The sequence below is a fragment of the Triturus cristatus genome, chromosome 8 (assembly GCF_964204655.1).
Source record: "Triturus cristatus chromosome 8, aTriCri1.1, whole genome shotgun sequence".
Taxonomy (NCBI): Eukaryota; Metazoa; Chordata; class Amphibia; order Caudata; family Salamandridae; genus Triturus; species Triturus cristatus.
In genome coordinates, this window is record NC_140591.1 from 375,526,740 (window position 1) to 375,541,012 (window position 14,273).

The following is a 14,273-nucleotide window of genomic DNA, read 5'->3' on the forward strand; positions in this document are numbered from 1 at the left end:
ATAAAGTATCCCTTTCTAAATTTAAATATTGTCGACAGGAGGTGACCTATCTCAGTCATCTACTGTCAAAGGAGGGGAGGAGACTAACCCCTGAGCGTATGACTACCATTTTTATTATGCCTGTACCTTGTACTCAGCGTGATGTTCATGCATTTCTTGGCATAACTTCTTACTGTCGCCAATGGATCCCTAATTTTTCCCTTCTTACTAAACCTCTTCTGTACTTAACCACTAAGGATGTGCATGAGCCTTTACCCTGGACTGATGCTTGTCAAGATGCTTTTGACTCTTTGAAATTTGTGCTTTGTTCTGCACCTGTTCTTGGTACTCCTGACTACCGAAAACCTTTTGTGCTTTATGTACACGAGGTGGACGGTTGCTCACTTTCTGTGTTAACACAAGGATTTGGTGGTAAGCAGAGACCTTGTGCCTATTTATCGGTGGTGTTGGATAACGTCGCCAGAGCACTCCCTAGCTGTTTAAGAGCTACTGCTGCGGTTGCAGTGGCTATTCGACAGTCGTAAGGGCTCGTTCTGAATACTGACCTCACAGTGATGGTACCGCACGCTGTGGATACATTATTGAACAAAACAAAGACCCAGCACCTTACGAGTGCGCGTCTTACCGGATATGAATTGACTTTGTTTGCGCCACACATTACGATTAAACGATGTGCCACTCTGAACCGTGCCACGTTACTACCCCTCCCTTCGAATGAAAAGAACAATGATGTTCATGATTGTATATTTTGGACTGAGGAAGAAACGAAGGGACGAGTAGACCTGACTGACACTCCTCTATCTGACCCTCAAGGGGAGTTGTACGTCGATGGCTCTTGTTCCAAGTTACCAGATGGCACGACAACTGCTGCATACGCGATAACTATTCTTCGCACTATAGTTGAGGCTTCTCGAGTACCCTATCAGTCAGCACAGGCGGCTGAATTAGTGGCATTGTTTCGGGCCTGTGAGTTAAGTGAAGGATTGAGAGTAAATATTTACACCAACAGCCAGTACGCCTTTGGCGTGGCTCATAGTTTTGGCCGACTTTGGGCAGAGAGAGGTTTTCTTACTTCTCATGGTCAGCGAATACAGCATGGTCCCCTGATTTTGCGATTATTGACAGCATTGACGTTACCAGAAATGGTGGCTGTGGTCAAATGTAGTGCACACAAGGCAGTGGTTGATGCAGTGGGGGAGGGTAATGCCTTTGCCGATCAAGTAGCTAAGGAAACTGCGAAATCCAAATTGACCTCAATGTTTGTGACTAGCTCTGCTAGGTGGGTGGCTGAAACAGAGATGTTTGATAATACCATAGAGAGTGTCCGAGAAATACAGAAAGAAGCTACCCCTATTGAACTGGCTCACTGGAAAGAGCGAATTGGGAGATTAGATGCAGATGGTTGTTGGATTGATCTGATAGAAAAGCAGCGGTGGCTGTTGCCTAATGCATTAGTGAATGCGGTAGTGACAATGGCACATGGTTCAGCTCATATTGGGGTGAAAGGTATTTGTGCATTATTAGATACTGTATGGTACAATCCCAATATTTCTAGGACCGCTGCTCATTTGGTACAAATTTTGCATGGTTTGCTTACGACATAATCCAGGGGGCAGGGAGCCTGTTTTGAGTGCTAACTTTGCACCACCATCTTTACCTTTTGAGGTGCTTCAAATGGATTATATCCAGCTGGAGCGCGTTAACAATTTGAAGTTGTCGTACTTTAAAATTTGGGACCGCGTAGGAGGCAGGGCCCTACCCCTGTCTATCCCGGTATTAGCGAACCGCGAATGGTCAATGCGGTATGTACAAGTGCTTTGTGTAACGTTTTAGCTATGAATGCACTATGTATACGTTATTATACATTGACTCCGTGGGTTCCATCTTGGAGCGGTGGCCATCTTATAGTTGCCCTCACATAGGCTACACTTTACTTTGACTTCTCTGTGACCTGTGCAAACTGACTCCACTGCCCGAGGTCAGCCCTGTCCGGCCGGTTCCTTTTACTGCGGCCAAATGGGATTAGCATCAGGGCCCGAGGCATCATAAATTCCTTCTTCCCACACGAACCCTGACTAATCTCTTTCACACCTGACTCTTCCGGCTTTATGGCTTGTTTTACAAACAGGAGGTGCCCGTGTTTATTGGGGCCTGCTGATATCTGATGAGGGATCTGAGCCTTGCTGGGTAAATATTTGCGGGCTGGCTGAACTGAAATGTGGGATTGTAATCATGACTCTGCTTGTTCTTTGAAGTAAAATATGTGAATGACCAACTGCAAGAGAAGGGCGGTGTTGCCCAGAGCGTAACATTCTCCATAAAAGAGGAGACTGGTTTCTGTTCTGGAGACTGCCTCATTCAGTTGCTAAGGCTTCTGTGCGACGTAGTCTCACTCATTTGAGTTTAATAAAGATGTCTTTTCATATTTCAGCTTCTGTTGCCAAGTTCTTTGTTATATTATCAAGATATGCAGAATTTTATAATACCACATCAGGAAGTACTCGAAGTCATAGGGTGCTACCCCTAGCACCTCTGGGGTCTCAAAAATTGGAGTACTTCAGTGTATGTCCTGGTCGTGGTATGCACTTTCAGTAAATGGGTGGAAGCCTACCCGACAAAAGAAAACACTGCTTTGGCAACAGCAAAAGTGTTGGTAAAGGAGTATTTCCCTCGCTACGGATTGCCTTGTGTGATCTGGAGTGATAACAGAAGCCATTTTAATGCAGAACTCATCACACATATTTGTAATGGATTACAGATTAAACAGAAATTCCATGCAGCTCGACACACCCAGTCCGCTGGGTTGGTCGAGAAGTATAACGGGATATTAAAGCTTAAATTAGCTAAAATTCAAGAAAGTACTGGATTGAGGTGGCCAGATGCTCTGCCGCTGGCATTAATGTCAATACGAGTTACTCCACATTCCCGTTCTGGTTTGTTTCCGTATGGGATCATTCTTGGGCGCCCTGCTAATGTTTGGGACGTCCCGAGACCCTGAACGTTTCGTGATATAGAGTATCCTATGCTGACAGACTATTTGTATGCTTTGGCTAAACATCTTCGCTCCATTCATCAACAGGTCTCAGCAGTTTTGAAGCCCCTGCCGGAGGGTCCTGGACAGCGCTTGGAACCAGGACAGTGGGTTCTGGTACGTAACTATCAGCGAAAATCCAGCTTGGATCCTTGTTGGTCTGAATCGTTTCAAGTCTTGTTGGCCATGCAGACGGTGGTAAAGGTGAACGGCAAATGACACTGGATCCATGTGTCACATCTGAAAAAGTTACCCCTTCCGCTTCCATATGATCAGCGAACCCAGGACGGGGTTCTGACTCAGGAAAGTGAGCGAGTTCCTCAATTCATCCCTTTTTCTGATGCCCAAGTAGTTGGAGAAGGGCAAGGAGAAGGTGCACTGGGCTCGGAAGGGGCTCTGTCATCAGCACAATTGACCGCCCCAGATTCTGTTGTTTTCACGGATAGCCCAGAGGCTCGCAGTACCCCTGTTTCACCGGATTTGCCATCCTCTGTTTTGTTCTCTGATCAAGAAGTGCCTGACCATACTCGATACAACCAGCGGCCCAGAAAACAGCACGGTACACCAGGTGAACATGGTAGGAAATAGGGAGAGACTTGAGTGATAGGGTACAGACCTGTGCTATGAATGTCTGTTAGATACGCTTCTGGTGTACTGAGCGAGACACTGGACTGAACGCGTTGGGAGCCTTGAACATATGTTTGCTCCATTCAGAACGAAAGACTGAATTTCACATTCAATGGGGCCCAGGTTGTGTTTTCTTCAAGGGTTGTGTGAGTACATAACTCCAAGGTGCGAAGTTTGTTTTGGTATTATCTGTGATGAACGATAGGAGTCTGCCTGTGAAGTTCTAAACGAACACAGGAAAGAAGCACCCTCTGGCAGGTTGGACTGCATTGCCCTAGTTTATTGTTGAACTTTTAGTTACTATGTATCCCTTTGCTCGTTTTGTTCCTGAAGAGGAACGTCCTTTTGTACCACGCTATTTTCCTACATATATGCCTGTTTTTTCTAGTTGGACCAATCGTGTTAAGATTACATTTGTAGCTACTATAGCAATATTGCTAATCATATTACTGGGAGTATTCATATATTTAGAATTTCGCCATCCTATGCATACTGTTTTAGGAACAACTACCCCACCTCCGGAACATGTGTTTCATACTTTAGCCCCTCATAAGGAAAGGCATCGTCAGACCTATGTCAAAAATGCATTCATTGAAATGCTTCATCAAGCACACAGTGCCGACAATACTACAAATTGTTGGGTTTGTGGTCTTTTACCATCTGTTATGCACAAGCACGACTTATTTATATCCCTACCTTTGTCTCATCTGGGAAGTCGCGAGGCTTGGTTTAAATTGCTTTCTATGATGTATATGCATTACACTGTGGACGCTCAAAGGTTTTCAAAGAGAGATTATGAAATGATTTTGGCATATATTGAGGTTCATCAAGGATTTAACCCCAATGGGAATAATGGAGAGGGAACCTTAGATCCGAATGCCTGTATGAATATGTATATAATGCACGAAAATGCCACTTGGTAGAAACATGAAATTTTGGACTTTGTTGAATTCAACTTCACTCAATATTATCGACACTTTCAGGAAAGTAATGTTACTGAAGATAGGGCTATTCCAGTGCCTGTATTAAACAGTACCTCTGCGTTTTGTGTTCAAGGAGCTGGGTACATATCAGTAGGACAAAGCCGATGTAATTGCACGTATCGGTTGCGTACCTTGAGCAGCCCTCCATTGTTAACCCCTCCTAATGTATATTTTGTCTGTGGCGAGAGCGCCTATACTTGGCTTCCACGAGGTTGGAATGGACGTTGCTACCTGTCCTTCCTGTACCCTCCAATCTATATTGCCCCTTCTAATTATCATAAGGATCACCGACTAGATAAACGTAGTGTGTTTATTAGGAGAAGTAAAAGAGTGATAGATACCACCGATATAGATCAGAACGATACTCCACTGCAGTATTTCACCGACACTATGAAGGGAGTGTTACCCTTTTGGGGTCCAATAATTACTAGTCAAGAAATACGACGTATGTCTAGAGTGGTTGAAGGTGTTACGCTCCTTCCTCTCCGTGCCTTACCTGACCCACGTCATCCCCTGAATGGATCACAAGACGCCAAGGCGAAGGCGCTGTGGGGGTGGCTAACCGGATGGTGGAAGCGGAACGAGAACGAAGCGGGAGTTAGTACTACAATTCCCATGATCCCCGCGCTTCCGCCACCAAGTCCGGTCACGTGGGAAGAACCCGGAAGAGGTAAACCATTGAAAACGCCGCTCGGCGTTTCACTCGCTGCTGATTATTCTCCTGAAGCAGCCGAGAACCCCGACGTCTGCTGTTCGCCCGTGTAGGGTAAGGGTGCACATGCACCACCCGGATCCTTGAGAGCCGCTGCTCTCGATATTGGTATCGCGGAAACTCCGCGCCCCTGCATAGACCTTCCTTGTGTAGCGAGGGAAACCCTTGCCTTTCTGTTCCTTGCTGAGTGTTATATTCTTGCTACTGAGCTACGCAACATTCATGTGTGCTATTATCATGTGTGCTATTATTACGCAATCCCTGTGTGCAAATTCCTGGGTGCTATTAGGTGTTTAGCCGTACCTGAATAATACAAACGCCCTGAGACATTTACAAACTGTTGACATTCACTTGAGTGCAATGGAGTTAAAAGAAGTATTTTGACTCCTGATCCTTGTATATTAACAGGGGGCCATGAGGCGGCAGTCTGCTCATCCCCTGTGAAGCGAAGTTCGACAACTTATATGGTGTGTATGGTAACGCACATAAGAGAGAGTGTTTGCTGCCTGCCTGGTCACAGAGTGTGAGGAGCGTGTTTTCATGTTGCCTTCCTTTTGTTCATAGAAGCCTCTATATCATTCAGAACAGGGTATTGCTTGTGTGGGATCCAGGATGAGTACACCTGGAGAAAACGTGGTTTAAGTTTATTTACAGGTACGCATCCCTCATATAGATTGAGTTGAACCTGGCATACTATAGGAGAGGCTAATGTATTGAGTGTCTTTCCTTTTCAGATCTCCCTCCCAGCTGTTCCCATCCTTTCCTTCCCCCGCTTGACCATCCCACTCTCCTGTGCTTTTACAGCATTCAGGGTTGGGGCTGTCGAGAGGTGGACCCCTTTTTGGCATCGATCCGCTCCTGAGGAATCTTCGAGTCAACAGAATAATCAGCCCACGAATTGACTTCCTCCTGGGCGGGTCGATACAAAACATGGCCACATTAGAGGACGTTTTAAGTGCCTTATCGGTAGTGCAGCACGAGCTAGCCACCTCTCGAGAAGAAACAGCAGCCTTAAAGCAGAGAATTGAAGGAATGCAACGCAACCCCTTTGATGCAGGTATGGGGCGGTTTCCCTCAGGGAGTTTTTCAGCCTCAGCCGCACCATTCAGTGTAGAACTGCCCACGCCTATTCCTCTTGCAGCACCTGAAAGGTTTTCAGGAGATGCCCATAAGGTGCAAGTATTTATCACACAAATCCTTCTACATTTTTCGTGTAAACCCAAGGCTTTTCCTTCCAACCAGTCCAGAGTAGCCTTCACCATTTCCTATTTGAACGGTGATGCCGCACAGTGGGCTGTTCCCTTGGTGCGGCGCGACGATCCTCTCTTGTATGACTGGGATGCATTTCGTGAAGAATTTGAGCGTGTGTTTGACCGTAGAGCAGCCACCTTTACAGCCGACCGTGAACTGCTAGAACTAAAACAAGGGAATAGAGACCTAGTTGTTTATGTCAACACCTTCCAACGATTGATTGCAGAGACAGAGTGGCCCGAGAGTAAACAACGCGCGTTGTTTTATCAGGGCCTTAAGGATGAACTGAAGGACGTAGTAGCAACTATAGATCCTCAACCCACCTCTTGCAAAGCGCTCATTGAATTAACCCAGAGGTTAGACCACCGATTAGCAGAACGTAGGGTGGATAAAAGGCGAGGGGAGAAAACCTCTTTTAGGTTCGACCGAGCTAGACCAGTTCCAGGAGGATATAACACTGCTCCGGAACCCATGGAAATAGGTTCAGTTCGAGCCTGTCTTACCACAGAAGAAAAAGAGCAGAGACGCAGGAATGGGCTGTGCCTATACTGCGGAAAGAAAGGGCATTATGTGAAGGAGTGTTTAGCTAAACCCAAAGAACGGGATAGAGAGGTCTTGTCTCGTATGAGTGGGGAAAACATGAAGACGGAAAACATCAAGGCTCAAGAAGACAAGAAGGGAGGTTCTTGGGCATAAAAACGATCCCTTCAGTACAAAACGTCGATGAAGGTTCGACGTCCCATTTACATGTGTCCTTACACATCCATCTAGGTGAACAGAAACGCCCCCTCAAGGCTATGGTAGATTCGGGAGCAACAGGTCTTTTTATAGATAAAGAACTAGCTCACTCATTGAACTTAAGACTCATACCCAAGGCCGAACCAGAAATTGTAATGACGGTGGATGGGCGACAATTGGTTTCTGGCCCCATCCGGTACTGTACGGAAAACCTTGAGATATTTTGGGAAGAACAACATTGGGAAACACTTTGTTTCAATGTGATAAAGGCACCCCAGTATGGAGTCATATTGGGTCTTCCCTGGCTTCGGAAACACAATCCGACTATTGATTGGGAGAAGGAGACGATCGAATTCACTTCGCCCTATTGTATAGAACACTGCAGTTCTAATCGACAGAGTCCGACGAAAGAGCCCTCTCATACGCATGTGATAGCCACAGCTGAGGAAAAAGACGTTCTTTTACCTACACCGTACCACGACCTCAGGGACGTATTCGACGAAGACCAAGCCAATATTTTACCACCGCATCGTAGCTACGACTGCCAAATAGATCTGGTACCCGGGGCTGTGGTGCCATGTGGAAGAATCTACGCACTCACAGAACCAGAAAACGAGCATTTACGCCTCTATTTAGACACCTACTTGAATAACGGTTTCATAAGACCGTCCAAATCACCTGCCGCATCGCCCCTCTTTTTCATACCAAAGGCCAATCGGGAACTCAGAGCCTGTGTGGACTTTAGAGCATTGAATAACATCACCATTAAGAATCGCTACCCTCTGCCACTCATTCCAGTGCTGTTAGACCAAGTGCGTCGAGCGGTAATATATACCCGCTTGGATTTGAAAGGTGCTTACCATCTGGTAAGAATGCGTGCGGGTGATGAGTGGAAGACGGCCTTCCGCACCAGATATGGCCTATTCGAGTACTGTGTGATGCCATACGGCCTTTGCAACGCCCCAGCCGCGTTTCAGTTTTTCTTAACCGATGTCCTACATGAATTCCTTGATGTTACGGTTATCATTTATACTGATGACATCTTAATATACTCAGAGAAAGAAGAAGACCACATAGGAGACGTTCGAGCTGTTCTGCTCACGCTACGGAAACATCGCTTATTCTGTAAAATAAGCAAATGTGAGTTTCACGTGAGAAGAGTGGAATTCCTTGGAATAATCCTATCGGCTGATGGACAAGAAATGGCATCGCGCAAAATACAAGCTGTTTTAGATTGGTTACCCCCCAAAAACGTAAAAGAAATGCAATGTTTTCTGGGGTTTGCCAATTTTTACAGGCGTTTTATTCAACAGTTCTCACAAGTGGCGGCTCCCCTGACCAGACTACTTAAGAAGAACGTTTCTTATGAATGGACTGAAGACGCCCAGAAGGCATTCACTGTGTTAAAAACCGCCTTCACCACTGCCCCTATTCTTGCCCACCCTGACAGTGACATACCATACGTAGTGGAGGCAGATGCATCGGATGTGGCCATTGGAGCCATCCTATCACAAAGAAACAAAAAGAATGGGCAATTACATCCTGTGGCCTACATGTCCCGTAAATTAAACACGGCGGAAACCCACTATACCATAGCAGAAAAAGAACTCCTTGCTATTAAAGACGCCTTTACAGAATGGAGACATCATCTGATGGGGGCAAGACATACCGTAACGGTATATACGGACCATCGAAACCTGCAGTTTATGAAGTCAGCTCGGTTACTCACACCTTGTCAACTACGGTGGATGTTGTTCTTTGCCGAGTTCGACTTCGTGGTTACTTACAGACCAGGGGTGGAGAATAGGAAGGCGGACGCCTTATCTCGTCGTGACAATTCCCTTGCTGAGAACAAACAGGAGCTACATGCCATCATTCCCTCCACAAAAATTGTGTGTGTAATACAAACAGATACATTCCTGGACCAAGTAAAACAGGCCATTAGAAGTCCATCTTGGAAGACCTGGATGGAAGGAAATACAGAATGGCACTTAAAGGACGGACTTCCCATACACAAGCATCAGTCGTTAATCCCTGTCCCTGCCTTAAGAAAAACTGTCTTCACTTGGTACCATGAGGATCCATGCGCTGGACATGCAGGCTTGGAGAAAACAATGGAAAAAATTATGCGTCACTTTTGGTGGCCCAATGTTAAACAAGACATCACTAAAAGAATCCAAGAATGTGTTGTGTGCTGTCAGGCCAAAGCAAACCATAGAAAACCTCAAGGACTACTTCAACCTTTACCCACTCCCGAAGAACCTTGGGAATACGTGTCAATGGACTTTATCATCAGTTTACCTAAGGATAAAGGATGTACGACCATTTTAGTGGTCGTGGATAACCTCCCTAAGTTGGGTCACTTCATTGCTTGCGCCGACCTACCCTCCTCATCCCAGTTGGCAACTTTACTGCTCACTAATGTCGTGCGTCTTCATGGGTTACCCAAGGTCATCGTCACAGATAGGGGCCCTCAATTTACCAGCAAATTTTGGAAAACTTGGTTCTCAACCCTTCACATAGCGAACAACACATCCACAGCCTTCCACCCACAAACAGACGGTCAAACAGAACGTCTGAACCAAACCCTAAAGAAATACCTACGCTGCTACGTGGATCGAATAACGGACGAATGGGTGGACCTTCTGTGGTTAGCTGAAGTTGCATATAACGACGCTCAGCATTGTTCAAATAAGATGACACCCTTTTTCTGTACTTATGGATTTCATCCACGCTTTCTCCCCATAGTGAAACCTCAGTATGATGAAAAGATACCTAATGTACAAGAAAGGGTTACAGTGATTCAAGAAACCCTGAAAACTGCCAGAACCAACCTACAGAAAACCAAGGAACAATACAAAAAACAGGCCGACAAGCATCATAGACCAGGTCCAACCTATAACAAAGGTGACTATGTATGGCTGTCTACGAGGAATTTCAGATTTCGCAAATACAGCATTTTCAATCCTCGGTACGTGGGCCCGTATCGCATTCTGAAAAAGATTAATCCAGTGGCGTTCAAACTCGACTTACCCTCACACATGAGGATCCATCCGGTTTTTCATGTTTCTCTCCTGAAACCATCTGCCAAACCACCACGACAACCAACATCTCCTATACTAATAGATGGAAAACCAGAGTATGAGGTGAAGAGAATACTCGACTCCAAGTGGAGACGCAAGTCCTTATGGTATCTTTTAGCTTGGAAGGACTATGGACCTGACGAAAACTCGTGGGAGCCAGCAACTAACGTACATGCCCCTCGTCTGGTAAATCTGTTTCATAAAAAGAATCCTAGTAAGCCCGGCCCACAAAAAGGGACCCCGAAGAGAGGATGTGCTGTTACGCTCCTTCCTCTCCGTGCCTTACCTGACCCACGTCATCCCCTGAATGGATCACAAGACGCCAAGGCGAAGGCACTGTGGGGGTGGCTAACCGGATGGTGGAAGCGGAAGTTAGTACTACAATTCCCATGATCCCCGCGCTTCCGCCACCAAGTTCGGTCACGTGGGAAGAACCCGGAAGAGGTAAACCATTGAAAACGCCGCTCGGTGTTTCACTCGCTGCTGATTATTCTCCTGAAGCAGCCGAGAACCCCAACGTCTGCTGTTCGCCCGTGTAGGGTAAGGGTGCACATGCAGCACCCGGATCCTTGAGAGACGCTGCTCTCGATATTGGTATCGCGGAAACTCCGCGCCCCTGCATAGACCTTCCTTGTGTAGCGAGGGAAACCCTTGCCTTTCTGTTCCTTGCTGAGTGTTATATTCTTGCTACTGAGCTACGCAACATTCATGTGTGCTATTATCATGTGTGCTATTATTACGCAATCCCTGTGTGCAAATTCCTGGGTGCTATTAGGTGTTTAGCCGTACCTGAATAATACAAACGCCCTGAGACATTTACAAACTGTTGACATTCACTTGAGTGCAATGGAGTTAAAAGAAGTATTTTGACTCCTGATCCTTGTATATTAACAGGGGGCCATGAGGCGGCAGTCTGCTCATCCCCTGTGAAGCGAAGTTCGACAACTTATATGGTGTGTATGGTAACGCGCATAAGATAGAGTGTTTGCTGCCTGCCTGGTCACAGAGTGTGAGGAGCGTGTTTTCATGTTGCCTTCCTTTTGTTCATAGAAGCCTCTATATCATTCAGAACAGGGTATTGCTTGTGTGGGATCCAGGATGAGTACACCTGGAGAAAACGTGGTTTAAGTTTATTTACAGGTACGCATCCCTCATATAGATTGAGTTGAACCTGGCATACTATAGGAGAGGCTAATGTATTGAGTGTCTTTCCTTTTCAGATCTCCCTCCCAGCTGTTCCCATCCTTTCCTTCCCCCGCTTGACCATCCCACTCTCCTGTGCTTTTACAGCATTCAGGGTTGGGGCTGTCGAGAGGTGGACCCCTTTTTGGCATCGATCCGCTCCCGAGGAATCTTCGAGTCAACAGAAGGGGTAATTAACACTACTGCAGGAATACTGACCAATATAACAGTAGAGCTACAGGCGACCAGACTCGTTTCGCTTCAAAACCGTATGGTTTTGGACGTTATCTTGGCAGATCGAGGAGGAGCATGCCGTGTGATCGGCAGCTCTTGCTGTGTTTATATTCCTGACTTCGCCCCCTCCGTTCATTTGGCTGTACAAAAGCTACATCGTTTAGCTTCCGAGATACATGTAGAAACTGGTACGTGGTCTCTCTCTGGTTGGTTCTGGGGTTTGCTGTCTACTTAGGGATTGAAAATTTTGATGGTGCTGGTGTGTATAGCCGGTATCATATTCACATTTTGTGTTTGTGTACAATGTAACCCTGGGCGTAGTTCGCGAAGTAGTACTTCGCGAAGCTACGCAAAGTGCAGTTCGCACTACGCGATCTACGCGTAGCACTTCGCGAACTGCGTAGTACCTTGTTCGCACTGTGCCAGATGTCGTTTTCAATGATTGCACAGTGCGGACAAGCAACCGGCACTGTGCAATCATTGAAAATGGCATCTTGCACAGTGCGAGCTGTAGTTTTCTGCTGCTCGAGTAGATTTTTACTCGAGCGGCAGCTTTCTCAACGCAAACTGGTAGTTTCTCATCGCGAGCGGTCGTGAGCATACGCGACCACTCGCAATGAGAAACCTGACCTCCTCGCGTTGGGAATCTCGCCAGGAGGTTTATTTTCCATGCTCACGATCGCCAACTTGATGTTGCTGATCGCGAACAAGGAAAAAGTCTCACCGGGATGTCATTTTGCTTGCTCGCGGTCGCCAACTTGACGTTGAGGACCGCGAGCAAGCAAAAAACGACCGCAGCACTACGCAACACTACGCTACGCGTGTTCACACTGTGCTACGTGCAGTTCGCATAGTGCGAAGTAGCGCGAACTTCGCAAACTACGCGAGCGTAGCGTAGTGCTTTGCCCAGGCTTAGTACAATGTGGACCTGCATGTTGCTCTTATTGCGCAACCAAACTCACTTCCTCTGTGTCTGGCCCATCTCCAATAGCGGTAAAAGTTCAGTTAGTTCAGCAGGAGCTCAATGACCTAATGCAGATTGATGAAGGAATATTTTTAAGATTGAACTGTTTTTAGTTAGCTACATCATGCTACAAGGGCCGTTCGGAGGGATAAAAAAAGTAGATTTCCCGTATATAAGGAGTATCGGACCTGTATTATGTTAGCATGATGCATCTATGTACGCACTCTCTGTTTAAGATATATGCTTCTGCTTGCAGGAAACTCGTTTATTTCCTTCTTGTATATCTATTGCTAAAAGAGTAGGCCGAGAACCACACAGACGCCATTTTCGAGCCATATGCTCGAGCATGGGCCGTGGTCACGTGATGATCACGTGCAGTTGTCAAGCTCCAGTTTATCTGAATTACTGGTAGCAGCTGAAGGTGGGCTGTTACTCGACTGTTCTAAGACTCAAGGTCGCATCTGGCTTAGGGGGGCGATAAGCGCATTCCTGGAGGCGCCGTGCCTACACTCCCAGGCACCAAGACAAAATGGAGTCACCCCTCCTGACCTCATCAGTAATAGATAGTCAAGTCTTTGTGCTGGTTTGATGTGTGCCATATATGGTCCTTTCCTGCAGCTCGAGGGCCAACTGGTGGTTTTCCTTTTTATAGTGATTGTATGTGTTGAACTGAAAAGTATATAACCTCATGTTTGAATACAAGCCAACAGTCTTCTCGGCGCACCTGATGGGTGAGGTTCGGAGAGGCTCCTCTATAGAGTATTTTGCTTAATAAACGATTGAATCTTCTTCACTGCCAACTGACTGATTATTTGGTAATGGTATCGGGACTATTGGTAGGTATAGTCCTTCAGTTTATTTTTACGGAACATCAATGCTAAGTGCAACTGATTGAAAGCATGCGTGCACATGACTAACAATGTTTCAGTGACTGTGATGGTAGAATAATCATCTGTGCTAGCAAGTGAGTGAACCTATCACTCGAAAGCATACTAACTATGAACAATCATAATGCAATTGCTTGTGAGAGCTAGAAGGAGGTTGACCACCACTCCACATTAATATCCCAGGGGTTCTTGTATATATATATCCTCTGCCACAATAGCACCTGGTTAAGATTGTTACTCTTCAACTAGATGTTCTGAATTTGGCAGCTAAGAGAGTAGCCATCATTAACTTACTGAAGCATACAGATGATAACTTGTGTCTCTTGCAGGAGACACACCTTGAGTCTAGAGATGCTCTTCGAATGCTCACTAGGTTCTTCCCTCAACAATATTTTGCACCAAACATTGCAGAGAAAGCTGGTGTAGCCACGTTCTTTAGCAAAACATTAAAGGGTGAGGTGTTAGAAGTACATCCAGATAATTCTGGCAAATCCGTGGGCATTGTTTTTAAAATAGACATGCTCATCTTTATGCTACTGTATGTAAAAGCACCCAATACACCACAGGAGGTGCTCTTGAAG